At 42.8% G+C, this 14,147-nt stretch overlaps 1 protein-coding gene across 1 annotated transcript in view; it reads right to left on the reverse strand.

Annotated features, from left to right (window-relative positions):
• The window catches only part of plppr5b (phospholipid phosphatase related 5b), a 148,483-nt gene that overhangs the window by 81,318 nt on the left and 53,018 nt on the right, over positions 1-14,147 (reverse strand). The window lies entirely within an intron of this gene.

A 14,147-nucleotide genomic window follows, 5' to 3' on the forward strand; every position in this document is an offset into this window, starting at 1 on the left:
CAACGTCAGAATGTGCAATCAACTTGGGTGTGAGCTGAAGGGAAACCCACGAGAGCCGCTTAAAACCAGTTTCCCACATCCGGTGACTGGTGACAAAGTATTTGTAATGATGGACGCATGCCACATGCTGAAGTTGGCACGTAATATGTTGCAGGTAAAGATAATCGTTGTAGACCTATTTGTACAAGTTATGTGTCTGCTGCTAAAAGTTGTATCTAAATATTGTTGTCTGTTCATTTGCACAGTTATGGTTGGACGTGATGATCAACATTTTGTTGTTTGTACTTGTTTGAGAAGTGACTGAGTCTTACTCTGCAGGCATACAGTCCAATTGCAACGACCACCGGACAGATCAATTGGAGGTACAGTACATCAATTATCTCAATGATGTGCAAAAAAAAGATGGACTGCACGCTGCCAATACAATTACAGACAAACATGTCTACTTTGAGAACCACAAGATGAGGGTGTCCCTGGCTGCGCAAACACTAAGTCGCTCCGTGTCAGTAGCTCTCCGCACGATGAAGGATCTTGGGTACTCTCAGTTTAAAGACTGTGAGGCAACGGCAGAATTCATTGAGGTAATACAATTAGTGATTATAGAACCAAGTACATGTTTTTTATAATAATTCATCAAAATTTGATTTGAGCATCGGGAACAATTCATTGATAATTCTGACTCTCTAAATTCAACATGCAAATATTGTCATAAACGTGATATTGAATATTCTTCATGAATACAAAAGTTCTTACATAACCTTATACATAACTTCACAAATTTTAGAGTGGTAAAGCTCTGTGTGTAATTTGCTGTAGTACAAAGCAGGCATATGGAGAGAAGGAAGTCAAGCAAATACTAATACTTGCATGTTTACACGTTGAACATACAGTATATATTTTGAACAGATGAATACTGATTTCAACTATGTGATACCTAATGAAACCCTGTAACGATTTGGATGCCGATATTTCTTTATAGATGATTGACAGGCTGTTTGATATCATGAATGGACGCAATCCTCGTGCCAAAGGATTCAAAGCTCCCTTGGGTGCTTTGAATTGGATGGAGAGGAAAGCATTTTTGTCAAGAGCCAGGGAGTACTTGCTCACTTTGGTGACAAAAGATGGAACACCTCTTCATCAATCTAAGAGGTCTATTAAAGTAGTGCTTGTTATTTATGCATGAAAAGTTCATGACATGAGTTCAACACTGTTCTCTTATGCATCGAGTTCCTAAGATGCTCCGTTCTCTGCATCAGGTTCATACGATGCTACTGTTACAATGTTTTTCATTTAGTTTTGTCTCTGTTCAAATTGTTTTGTATTCAGTCCCACGCAAATGTCATAACAGTATGTATGCTAACATGATGCTCTTTTATTTACATTTTTTTCAGTGTTCAGTTTTGTTTGTCGGAATTGTCTTGTATTCAGTGTGTTTCAGGTCCCAGATGCTTCTAAAAGGTATGTGTTACACCACATCAAGTTTATGCAGGTGTCAGAAGGATGGTATGTGCGTTGATATAATGTTCTCTTGTTTCAATGTTTTTCAATCTGCAGTTTTGTTTCTATTTGATTTATCCTGTATTCAGTGTGTTTCAGGTCCTAGATGTTTCTAAATGGTATGTATTACACAACATCAAGTACATGTAGGTGTCAAAATGGTATGTTTTGCATGTGTTCTTGTTCTCAAGTTCTCCCAGTTCTGCAATTTCATTGTTCCTAGTTAGCTAAGTGTCCTACAAATATACGATCCCATGCCTAAAAACATGGATTCAAACTAATTATCTATCCGCCCTGGTAGCTGTTTACCATTTTCATTCTCTGTGAGTTTGCACCCCTGTGATAGGCACTCAAGAATTGGTGATTACACGTTACCGATGGATGTGATGGAAAATTGACTTTAATAATTTGAATGAACAAAATCATATGGTGCTTTCTTGAGGTGTCTTGTTTTGCCATGATCAGAGTAATAAAACTTTTTTCTTTTGCAGGTACTTGTCTGTCATTGGATTTATCATTAACATTGACACGTTGATGCTGATGATTCCTGAACTGCTCCAAGTTCAGCGGTATGTCCTCACCTACAGGTTCAGCCAGGATCACTTGGAGCTCCTATTTAATTCAATAAGAGCGTCAGGTAGGGTTGATGTTCTTTTAATTACAATAAATTCTGAAAATATACTTAATGAATATCTTAGTGTGTTATGTCTTGTGAGTAATGTATGTATTGTGTGCCTGTTTTCCATACAAGGTGGCTGGAATAACAATCCATCTGCACGCCAGTTCCAGGCCATCTTCCGCCGTCTGATGGTTCGGTGTGGTGTCTCACCTAGTGAGACAGGCAATGTGGCAGCCCAAGATGACACTGTGTCCTTGTCTGCGGTAGAGATGTCGTCTGCTGAAACTGCTGAAGAGCACCCATCTCCATTTGCCAACATTTCAGCCGTTGTGTGTGACCACAGCTACCTTCCTACTCGGTTTGGAGGTTTGGTGGAAAACGCTCTGGTCTACATAGCAGGATTTGTAGTCCGGCAGATTCTGCAAAAGCTGTCCTGTGAAGTGTGCCGTGCGAGCTTGGTCAGAGATGCTGTACCATCATCATTTGACGAGAGCTACCACCTTCTAGCTCTGAAAAACAACGGTGGCCTAGTCACCATCACAAGGCACAGTGAAGGTGCTGAGAGCTGCAGAGGGGGTGATTCGCCAAGCTTCAACAAAGCAGTCTCCAAAGGTGTCGACAGTCACGCACATCGTCCGGGAGGAGATTGGAACGGAGGATGTTTTTCTGCTTGGGGAACACATTGAGGAGACACAGTTTGGTATCGACAACCATCATTCCAACTTGTTGTCATTGGTTGTGTCTGTGTTTCTTAAGATAAGGCTGCACCACATTGCCAAACTCACCTCTCTTGACCTGCAGAAAGGGAGCACAAGAAAGAAGCTCTGCGAAACAGTCATCTTTCAGGGGTTTTAGCTCATCATCCTCGCTGTGAAGCCTGCCTCGGTGCTGAGCATGCCGGGCTGGCTCTCACGCCGCGGGCCACCTGCGCATCTGCGCAAGTTTGCCCGTGGACGAGCTAAGACGGAGAGCTGACGGCTTCCTGTCTCAAGTTCTGGAGGGCAAGGGAGACGGCAGGTGGGGTGACTGTGCCACTTTCTCCGTTGAGGAAGCCATGAGCATCCTCGACTGATCCGAGAGGCATGGCAGGGCATGAGCCTATTGACTCAGTTCCCTCCATTCGCGGCTCTCCCCTCCCCCTACTGGGAGACCTGGAGATTGAGAAAGATGACGAGCCCTGCCCTGCTCGTCGTCCTGCTGCCAAAGGCTACCTTCTTCGGCAGACAAAAGCCTACACCGCCATCCCCTCGGGACCAGGTTACCGCTCGCCTCACTGACCGGGCCCGGGCCAAGACTGCGGATGCGGCTAACAACATTGCTCTCCTGTCATCTGCTGTGTCCACCTTGGCCACGCAGCCCGGCACTCTCCCTCCGGATGTGGCTTCAGACATCAGCAGGGCGATGGTGGCTATCCTGGCTCTTTCCACGGCTACTACGGTAGCACAGGCCTGGATAATGGCTTGGCAGACGATGCTGCAGCGGAACATGTGGCTTCACATGTCCCAACACATGCCCTTAGTTGCAATCCCGTAGCATCTGAATTATCCCAATAACAGTATCTTAACAGTATTTTATAAACTTCTATGAACTTTTACTTTTTTCTTTTCTCGTCTGCCCTTTTCTCCTTAAGACCCGCCCCTCTCAAAATCCGACAGGTCCACAGACATTACCAACCTCTTTGATTGACACTTGTCAATCCAATCCATCAAAAGAAAAACATGAGAGGTTCATGGTCAGCTCTAAAAGTAGGACATTTGTGTACTTTACCAAAAATACCATTTTCTGTTATAAATAAAATTGAATCACAAAAAAAATAAATGAAATAGCTGTTATTCTTTTATAAACAAAGACAAACCCTACATTTGATATAAAAAACATCAAAAAACATGAACCAAAATTATTAGGGCGCTACACTCTTCCCCCACTAAACTGTCATGTCCTCATGACATGTGACCATGAATTCTTCACAATGCACAGTTTCACAAACAATTACACCTTTTCTTCCCCATCCACATGTAAATAGTACTTGTATACCTTTTGATAGGAAACATTGTATCATTTTGACCTTTGACCTCTGTAGGAATAACCCTGTAAGTATTAACTGCAACTGAACTTGGGTTTCCCAAAGAGTCATAGGTCAGTCTAGTAGTAACCCTTGTCTGTCTCCGAGGTCTCTCAGTCACATTTATGTCAGTGTCCCGGCTGTCCACAGTTTGACCTGGGGCAAGGGTATCAGAGTTTGTTAAAGCCAAAATGTCTTTCTCAGTTTCAGTATTTTGTCCAGCAGGACTGTCAGGAGACCTCTCATCTTCAACAGCTAACTGTTCCTCTGGAGTTTCACTTGAAGCTATAGGTTCCTGAACTCTGCTCTCCTCTACATCAGAGACTCCTGAGACTGCAGGCGACATGTCTAAATCCAGGCCAAAGATTCAGAGCATGGTTTGGTTTGACTTTCTTCTTCACTAGGCTGACGTGGTGCAAACCATACACCAATATCATCCTCTTCTAATTCAGACTCAGATTCATTTTCCCCTTTCTGAGCTGATGAGTTCAAAGGATTGGACTCAACATTTGAGCCCTGAGCCGTTTGCTTCTCCTTTTTTTATTGGGTCCAGTTGTCTCTGTGTTCTCACTTGTCTGCAGCTCTACCCCCTGACCAATGGGCAGAATGTGATTTCTGTGGAGAACCTTTTCAGGACCACAGCCATCTTCTGGCATCAGCTTGAAGACTGGCAACCCAGGAAATTGATATGCCACAATGTATGGAGTGGGTTTCCACCGGTCAGCCAACTTTTGTTTTCCCATAAGACCAAGATTTCTGATTAAAACCCTGTCTCCTGAAACAAGTGGACAGAAACAAACTCTCTGATCGTATCGTTTCTTATTTCCTTCTGCTTTCTTCTTTGACTTACTCTCAGCCAACTTAAAAGCAGCTTGGAGTTCACATCTCAAGGTTTTGACATAGCGCAAGTAGGACTTGGTTGATGTTCCATCAGCTGAGACTCCAAATGTCAAATCTACTGGCAATCTTGCTTCCCGGCCAAACATAAGAAAGTATGGGGAATAGCCGGTTGTCTCATTCACTGAGCAGTTATAAGCATGGACTAGATGACTTAGGTGCTGGCTCCACTTACTTTTCTCATGCACATCAAGAGTTCCAAGCATGTCCAGCAGTGTTCTGTTGAACCGCTCCGGTTGAGGATCATCTTGAGGGTGATAGGGTGTAGTTCGGGATTTCCTTATGCCCAGCATGTTCAACAGTTCCTGAATGAGCCTACTTTCAAAATCCCTGCCCTGGTCTGAATGCACTCTTTTTGGTAACCCATAGTGAACAAAATATTGTTCCCAGAGAACCTTAGCAACGGTTGAGGCTTTCTGGTCTTTGGTGGCAAACGCTTGGGCATATCGAGTGTAATGGTCAGTAACTACCACCACATTGCAGATGTTCCTGGAGTCAGGCTCAAGCGACAGGAAATCCATGCACACAAGCTCCATTGGACCATTACTGTGGAGGTGAGAAAGCTCAGCAGCAATTTGTGGTATTGTCTTTCTTTGTATACATCTTGCACATTTTTTACAGTACGCCTCAAACTCTGTTTTCATCCTAGGCCAATAAAATCTCTCTCGGACCAGACCATAGGTCTTATCGACACCCAGATGGCCACACTGGTCATGCAGAGACTGAAGCACAGTTTTTCTGAACTTTTCTGGAAGCAACAGCTGTTGTCGCAATGGCTTGTTAGGGGGTTTGCTAATGCGATACAGCACTGAGTCTTTGATCTTTAGCTTCTCCCATTCTTTGAGTAACAATGCCACGTCGGGATGACCTCTCTTGTTAGCGCTCCCTATATTCCCCTGGCCTACTGCACACCAAACTTCTCCAATGCAAGGGTCTTCCTGCTGAGACTGAGAGATCTGTGCAGTTGTCATATTGGGTAGCTTGTGTGTAGTCAGGGAGGATAGATTACAGTATGCTCTGGGCACTGCATGCTTGGAAGAACCTAAACTATTAATGGCTCTATGGGGTCTATGACGACGGGAACTAACTGAAGTCATATGATAGACAGCTTTGACTGCAGATGTGGGCATGCACTTATCGTTCTCACTGACATCATAAGGGCGCCTGGACATGCATCGGCATCAATGTTCTGTTTTCCTGGACGATATTTCAAGCTAAAGTCATATGTTGACAGTTCAGCAAGCCAGCGATGCCCTGCTGCATCCAGCTTAGCTGTAGTTAGAACATAGGTTAATGGGTTGTTGTCAGTATGAACTTCACACTTGCCTCCATACAGATAGTCATGCAGCTTGTTAGTGACAGCCCACTTTAATGCCAAGAACTCAAGTCTGTGAGTCGGATAGTTCTTTTCAGAGGGCGTGAGGCTTCAGCTTACAAATGCAATTGGGCACACCCATTTTCTTGGTCCTGATAGAGGACACCCCCTAACCCTTCTCTGCTTGCATCAACATGTAGCACATAAGGTAAAGCTGGGTCTGCAATTGCTAAAACAGGTGCCTCAGTAAGACTTTTTTTCAGAATCTGAAGTGCTTCCTCACAGAGTGCATCCCACCTAGAACCAAAAGGTTCTAAAGGGTAAAACCATGACTTTGTTTCTTTTTCTGACTCTTTAGTTTGGTTTGTCTTTTCCTTGTTCACAGTCTTTGTCCCCTTCTTTGATTTCCCACCCACAATACATCCCTGCAGCAACTGATTGAGTGGATGGCATACTCTGGAAAAATCTTTCACAAACCTTCTGTAATAGCCACAGAAGCCAAGGAATGAGCGAAGAGCAGTGATATTTTATTTGTTATTTTTTATTTGTTAACAGCTTCGATTTTTGAAGGATCTGTGGCGATGCCATCTTTGGACACTATGTGACCCAGGTAGGTGACTGAGGGGCAGCAGAACTGACATTTGTCCAATGACAACTTTAATCCTTCCTCTTTAAGGCGGTCAAGCACTTTCAGAAGGCGCTGCTCATGTTCCTCCAAGGTTCTCCCGAAGACGATTACATCATCTAAGTACACAAGCACCTCCAGGAGATTCATATCACCTACTGTTCTCTCCATGACACGCTGAAATGTAGCGGGAGCTCCACAAATCCCTTGTGGCATCCGCTCGAACTGATAAAATCCGACTGGGCAGATGAATGCCGTTTTTTCTTTGTCAGCTGCACTCAAAGGGATCTGGTAGTAGCCGCTTCTGAGGTCAAGTACGCTAAACCACTGACTACCACTTAAACAGGACAGAGCATCTTCCACTCTGGGGACGGTGTATTGGTCAGGAATTGTTCGCTTGTTTAATGTTCTGTAATCCACACACATTCGTATGGTTCCATTTTTCTTGCGCACAACAACAATCGGTGACGCATAGGGACTCCTAGACTCGAAATGATTCCAGCCTCTTTGAGTTCATTGATGTGCTTCCTTACATCATCTACATCATGAGGAGCTAAGCGTCTGGAACGTTCTCTGAAGGGCTTGTCATCTGTTACACGAATAGTGTGTTCTGTGGACTTAGCACAGCCAACATCAAATTCACTGCAGGAGAAAACTTCCTTTCTCTTCATCATCTCCTGGCACAGTCTCTCCTTCCACTCAGGAGGCACAGGAGAGTTGCCAAAGTTAAAGGAAAATGATGACAGCTCTGATGGGAAGGGTTTAGGCTTCCCCTTCACCAGGACTTCCTTTACTACATCCACAGGAAACACATGAGCGATGGGTGTTCCACGCTTTATTGTCACCTCATGATTAGACATGTTCCTCACTGTGACTGTGATGCGACGACAATTGACAGCAGTGGGTTTATCGATCACTGGCATTACTAACAGCTCATCAGGGAAAACTCCCTCCTCAGGACGCTCAATGAGGACAGCCTGCGAGGAGAAACGTCCTGGGAACTTGGGTTTGCCAGTCACTGTTGCAACACCTCCAGGTGGTAGTGTAAAAGGCTGAGCTCTGGTGAACCAGACTGTACCTCACTTTGTCTCCATGTCTGTATCAGGTGTCGCCTGAAATGTCTCATAAGCCTTTTTTATGACTGGATGGACAGACAGACTGTGGATAAAATTGTTCCCTCTTTGAGTTTTGCAAGTCTGATATAGTCTCCTTACCGTAGAAGTGTTTGTTCCCACTATAATGGAATATTCGCCTGTCATGACCGGATCAGGGCACACCAGTGCAAGTGTTTGGACAGTCTCTTTAACCCCTACCACATCTTCACCGAATTCCAACTCTAAGCACAGATACCCATCATAGGGGTACTCATCCACACTGAGACCCCATATCTCCAAGCGTTCAATAGGAGTCAGTGGCAGGTGCTTCAGGTGTTCATTGTAAAAAGACCGATAAAGCAGAGTGACTTGAGATCCGCCATCAAGTAAAGCGTTACTGGGGACACCTTCAATTTGCACAGGGACAACATTGCTTGGTCCAATTAAACCTTCAGGAAGGCTATTGTACTTGTCATTTGGCGTGTCACACTTGGTGGAACGTATCTTTTCCGGGGTATCCGGCCATTCCTCTACTGAGCCCCTGAGGAGTCTTCCTGTTTAGCTCTTAGGAGGCACTGGTTAACTTTTCTGAGGTTTTCTGGGTTTGGGCACTCACGTTGAAAATGACCATCTTCACCACACCTGTAACAAAAGACTTCAGCACGAGACCGACGGTTGGTCGTTCTGTCTTTGTTGTGAGCAGATGGGTTTGCAGGTTTTTGCTGTTTGTAATTAGAGTTATCAAAGGCAGCTACTGAGACAGAGAGCAGGCGTGTGACCTCACTTTTGAGACTTTGAAATTCCCTTTTCAGGTTCCCTATTTAAGAGTTATTTTCTGAAACAGCAGCCTCATTAACAGGCACTGGCTGACCAGAGGCAATGGAAACAGTACCACATTCTGCACACTTAACTCGAGATATGGGTGTGGCATTTCTCACAGTTTGTCTTTCAAGAATCATCTCTTCCTCTTCTCTAACATCACGCAGCAACTCTGTGAAACTTGGAGGAGGCTTAAGTTTGTATGTCATTAGTATGCGCAATGCCACCAGATCATGAGGCAGGGATCCTCTCGCCACCTGTTCAATGCGAGTATGATTAATGTCTGTTACCTGAATTCCACCTTTACGGTAAATGGCATGTAATAACTTATCCAGCTTGAGTATGTAGGCTGAAAGTCTCTCATTTTCCTGCTGAAATGTGTGACGGAATCTTACCATGAGGTCAGCTGCACACTCTGTGGTGCCAAAAGCTGTTTCAAGGGCCTTTAAATAGTCGCTGGCAGAAGAGTTGGGATCACTCACCCTTAGAGATCGCACAATGTCTGCTGCAGGCCCTTTAAGACTCTCAGCAATTCTCTGTTTCTTTACTGTGTCAAGACACTGCCATTCCTCTAGCATGTGTGCGGTTTGTTCAGCCCAGGCCTCATACTCCTCCTCCCCATGTGGCGTTGGCTTGAGACCTGAGAACATGCGGAGTTTGCGATACACTTGTCCGTCAGTAGGCATGTGGCACTTTTCAACTAATGACGAGATAGCAGTCACTAGCTTGGTGTTAAGGTCTCTTGTGGTGGGCGGAGCAGGAGTTAACAAACCTGTGACATCAGCTAAGGTCTTCCCCTCACAAGCAAGGAACGACATTAACTTGGTCTGAAAGTCTTCTGGTTCACTTAAGACTGGACTGGTCTGAGTCGGTATGACATTAATTAACCAAGTCTCAGGGCCACCATCAGGTAAGAGCTGTTCAGGTATGTTGACTGAGGTCATGTCATCAGTGGTCTCTACCAAAAATGAGCTGTTTGTTTTCATGTCGTCCCAAACACCTCCCCCTGATTTTACATTTACATTTACCAAAAGTCTTGGTCCCATCCAATGCTCTGTAAATGACATCATCAGTTACATCAACAGACACTTCACTAAGCACAACTGCTTTTGTTACATCAAGCTTCTTTTCCACACACCATTTCACTATCTGATCAGGCTCCATGGTGTCTTTTGATCATTCACTGTTTACCCTTTTTGTTGAGAATGCATACACTTTAAAGTTACACACAAAAGAAAAACAAGGCCATAGTTAACAAATAATCATTACTTTTTTTGTCTCTTCTGTTTACCCACACATCACAGTACACAAAAGTACTATCCCGGACGAGCCCCCACGTGTAGCCCCCTCACTCAATTCCTGTATTTTTATATTTATACAACACTGATGAGCTAACACTCTACTCTTTAGCATGGGAGAGGAATGAGTGATGCTACAAATAAATAACTGAGAATTGCTATACTGTACGTGTGAGCTCTAACTCCCATGCTCTATACTTACACTTATGGCCTGTTAATACTGCACACAAATGAATGATGAATGAATGAATGAAACCTCAGATATTAAAGAATGAAAACCTTACTTCACTATTAATACAGGAATCACTCTTACACACACACACACACACACACACACACACAGAATCACTGCGAAAATAACACAGTATTTATTCCAAGAAAACAGGAAAAACCCAAATAACATAAATGAAAGTAATAATACCCGGGATTTTGTAACTCAGTCTATGGTACCATTATCGTTGGCGCGCTGTTGGAGCTCATGTGTGACCAACAGTTGAATTATTGTTACTCACAGTCCCTTCAGACTTTACACACAGCAAGCTGAAGGCAGAAGAAAACTCATCCCACGTGCAGGAAGTCCCTCGCTGACTCAAGTCCTGAGCACCTCTATAGCGAGGCCTTGTCGACACAATATCCAAGGCACACTAACATTGAAAATCAAAATCTCAAATAAGTGCATTGTTGACTAAGCATAGGCAAAACTTTAACATCCACAAGAGATCTCTACTCACTCAGCAACTTGTAAATAAAATCCAGGCTTCCTACATGCAGTCTGATGCAGCTCTCCTCGGCTCCTGCAAAGGCGCAAGCTAGTAAGCTGACTGTGTCATGCTAACAGTAGCAGCTAATTTATCCACACATGTTAACAGTATCGTCGCTCATAATACTCACAGAAACGTCTCCCATAAGCAGCCTACGCTTGGTCCCCTTAGTTGCAATCCCGTAGCATCTGAATTATCCCAATAACAGTATCTTAACAGTATTTTATAAACTTCTATGAACTTTTATCATCTCTCCTTCTCTCCGTGTTTCTCCTTGTCCTCTCCTCGTCTTTTCTCGTCTGCCCTTTTCTCCTTAAGACCCGCCCCTCTCAAAATCCGACAGGTCCACAGACATTACCAACCTCTTTGATTGACACTTGTCAATCCAATCCATCAAAAGAAAAACATGAGAGGTTCATGGTCAGCTCTAAAAGTAGGACATTTGTGTACTTTACCAAAAATACCATTTTCTGTTATAAATAAAATTGAATCACAAAAAAAATAAATGAAATAGCTGCTATTCTTTTATAAACAAAGACAAACCCTACATTTGATTAAAAAAACACCAAAAAACATGAACCAAAATTAGTAGGGCGCTACACTTACACTCAAGCATACTTAATAAAATGAACTTAAACTATACTACTTTTTGCTAAGGGTACAAAAGATTAAGAAGTGGGTGCTTTCATATATCAGCCTCTCATCATCGTGCTTGTTTCTTTAGAGCCTTGCAGCCTGTACAGTTACTGTATTTCTTTACCATCCTCACACTGTACAACCTTTGGACTCAAGCCCTCTACACAAATCCCTCCACACACCAAGTCAAACCAACACAGGAGGCCTTTGACTCCGGCTCTCTGAGTGAGGGGAACAGCAGCACACGGTCTCATGGGGGGGCAGATCACTCCACACAGCACAGCAGACTGTCAACTGGATTCATTCATCTGTGCTCGCTTGCTGTGCCAAGAAGCCTGCCAGAAGTCGTTATCCATATCCACAGACCAAATGCACCATAAAACACACGGGCACACACACTGTATGTAATGACATTTCAGCATTGTTTATGTTAAATTGTGTTTTGTAATTTGGGATAACTGCTGCTGCTAATGCTGTAAAGAGGCACTGTCAGTGCTAACTACAGGCTCATTAGAAGTTTGCTTCAGTCAGCTGTGAGCAGAGGTTCTTTTTTTGCACCTCTCACCTTAACATTAAAAGGACTGCTGAAGGATCCTCATCTCCCTCTGAACATTATCCTAAAGGAACATTTTTTCAGTTTTGTCCATTATTTATATAACTTCTACTAACACTATAGTGAGCAATGTAATAGCTATAGACCTCAGACAACTGTGACATCACTATAAATAAGTCTAAGAAGTCAGGAAACACCTGGCCAGATGAGCAGGAGGTCACTGCAACATCCCTTTATTGCTCGTTTGCATCATGTTCAATTCTTGTCAACTTGGTTTTACAAAATTGGCATAGTTGATTGACAGATTAGCATTTGGATGGTACTAACCAGAGGAAGCTATCATAGTTTATTATCTGTGAAGCTATCCACCTTTATGTAAACCCAACTCTTCTGTCAGTGTAAAAAAAGGCTCCACAAAAAGAGTCAAGTATGCTGAGAGGAGTTGATGGAACAAATACACACAAATATATAAAACTGTTGACTTGAGGTCGAATTGGGACCAACTGACAATTAGCGTGCTAGTTTCAGTCTCAGTGCAAGAAGACACTGTGTCATTCATCTTCTAACACTGATTTCATGAGGAAGCACACTGGACTTCACGGTGAGTTTCAGGTTTGATGAGGGGTGATTTCCATTTGGCTAATGTGGCTCATCGCTTCCCTTACTGAGATCTCTTCATCCCAGGACGCGAGACAGAGACGAGGAGGAGACACGAGGACAAGAGGAGGAGACGATGTCTACTCATGACGCACTTTCCCTCTACTGTCAATATGCAAAAGTCAATCACCAATATGTAGAAATAATGAAGTAACAGTTTAAAAGGAAGACACATGACACGTGATAGCTGCTTCAATGTTTTAGCATTTGAATATAGATCTATAGCAGCGTCTTGCTGTCACACAATAAGACATCTGCTAACCCTTACATACTGTTCAGGTTACATTTGATCCGTTTTGACATTTGACAGCTTGTAAGAACACCTAAAATGTATTTTACCCTGAAATAAGATGATAAGAATAAGAATAAGATGTTGCTACACATTTCTGTCAAATTATCTCTGTATCTACTGACATGTGTTTATGTTAAATGAATAGTTAATAGTTTCAATAATATTTCTTTTTATGATGTAGCAGTGAAGACTGATGGCTCTAATGGTTATACAATAAACCCCACACTTCCATAAAGTTATAAATACATTTACATCATTATTACTATGTGATATTTTCATGTCTTAGGTCAAATAGGACATGATATTGTGTGATAGGAGCTGTTTAGTGGTGTAAAAGCTAAAAAATACACTCTCTCTGCTCTCTGAAACATGAATCAAGGTTTAATCACATTTATTGATCAGTCAGATTCACTATTGATGCTTTCTAAACACATCTGTGGTTCAACATTTGCTATAAACACTTTTTATGAGAGGATTCTTAGGCCGGGTGAAAATTGACCCAGAACATAGTGTTAGGGTGTAGAATATGAACAATATGTAAGGGTTAACTACTGAAAGAACAGAACAGGAGTAATATATGGATAGTTGGTCAATTTTCATATTGCACTTTTTGATTACAGAGCTGTAAATCTAATTTTACAGTCCAATCCAATCCATAATATTTAGGTGCAAAGGAGAAATGATTAATAATAAACAATAATCATGATAGGACATTTGACTTTTCTTTCATTAAATCCCTTCAATTTAAAAAAAAATGACAGTTCACTCCTTACTTTACATGACACTGACTGATACTAACTCTCATGTAACTCAGAGAGTCATGCAGATTAAAATGCAGAGAGCTTTCCAGAACTGTCCAACTCATCAGACCATAGACACAGATCATTTATGAGTTCATGACATTCCAACAAGGATGAAACAGAGAGAGCACACCTTCACTGCCCAGTGACCACCAATGCTTCACTGTCATAAAACTGCAGATTACACAAGGAAACATTCATTGTCGGCGCTGTCAGGTG

This window comes from Scomber japonicus, chromosome 21, assembly GCF_027409825.1.
Source record: "Scomber japonicus isolate fScoJap1 chromosome 21, fScoJap1.pri, whole genome shotgun sequence".
Taxonomy (NCBI): domain Eukaryota; kingdom Metazoa; phylum Chordata; class Actinopteri; order Scombriformes; family Scombridae; genus Scomber; species Scomber japonicus.